This window comes from Octopus bimaculoides, chromosome 18 (assembly GCF_001194135.2).
Source record: "Octopus bimaculoides isolate UCB-OBI-ISO-001 chromosome 18, ASM119413v2, whole genome shotgun sequence".
Classification (NCBI taxonomy): Eukaryota; Metazoa; Mollusca; class Cephalopoda; order Octopoda; family Octopodidae; genus Octopus; species Octopus bimaculoides.
In genome coordinates, this window is record NC_068998.1 from 2,899,208 (window position 1) to 2,900,119 (window position 912).

Genomic DNA, 912 nt, shown 5'->3' on the forward strand with positions numbered 1-912 from the left:
GAGGGTGGTGGTATTTATTCATGTCTTGTCTAAAATATTTGGATAACTTTTATGTTTCACTTGTTTTGAGCATTAGACTGTGGCCATGATGGAGCAGCGCCTTGTAGAATTCTGGTTAAACGAATTGATTCCAGTACTTATTGGGTTTTTTAAAGCCCGGTATGAATTCTATTGCTGAACTGCTGAAATGCTATGGCGACATAAACACACCAATGCCGGTTACCAAGGGGGGACAAACACCGACACAAAGACAGAACATGTGTGTGTGTGTTTTCCTTGTGACCTTAGAGGGTTAAATGCAGCCACTCTCCCCATTCAGGAAAGAACCAAATAAATATAATACTCTGATGTATTCAGTCTGCTACTCAACCACTTCTACCACTTTGCCGCCTTCGTTACAGTAATAATAATAATAATAATAATAAAAATAATAATGATGGTGATGACAAGAAATATAATAATAATAATAATAATAATAATGATGATGACAAGAAATATGATAATAATAATAATAATGATGATGATGACAAGAAATATGATAATAATAATAATAATAGTGGTTGCAAGCATTGGCACAAGGCCAGCAGTTTTAAGGGGGTCGGGGCGGGGGTAAGTCAACTACATCGACCCCTGAAAGGATGAAAGGCAAAAAAAAATCAATCCTGGTAGAATTTGGACTCAGAACGTTGAAGCCAGGAGAAATGTTGCGAAGCATCTTGTTTGGTGTGCTGACGATTCTGCCAGAATGATAATGATAATAATAATAATAATTGGAAAGAGAAAGAGAGAAATGATGAGAAGATAAAAATGACAAAAAACAAGGAAGAAAAGAAAAGAAAAAAAAAAAGGAAACTAAAAAACAAAAACAATTGTATAATGAAAAATGTCACAAGATATTATGTCTGTGGTTTT

The 912-nt window shown here is 34.5% G+C and overlaps 1 protein-coding gene across 1 annotated transcript in view; it reads right to left on the reverse strand.

Moving 5' to 3' along the window:
• LOC106871392 (uncharacterized) overlaps positions 1-912 on the reverse strand; it is an 8,294-nt gene that overhangs the window by 48 nt on the left and 7,334 nt on the right. The window lies entirely within an intron of this gene.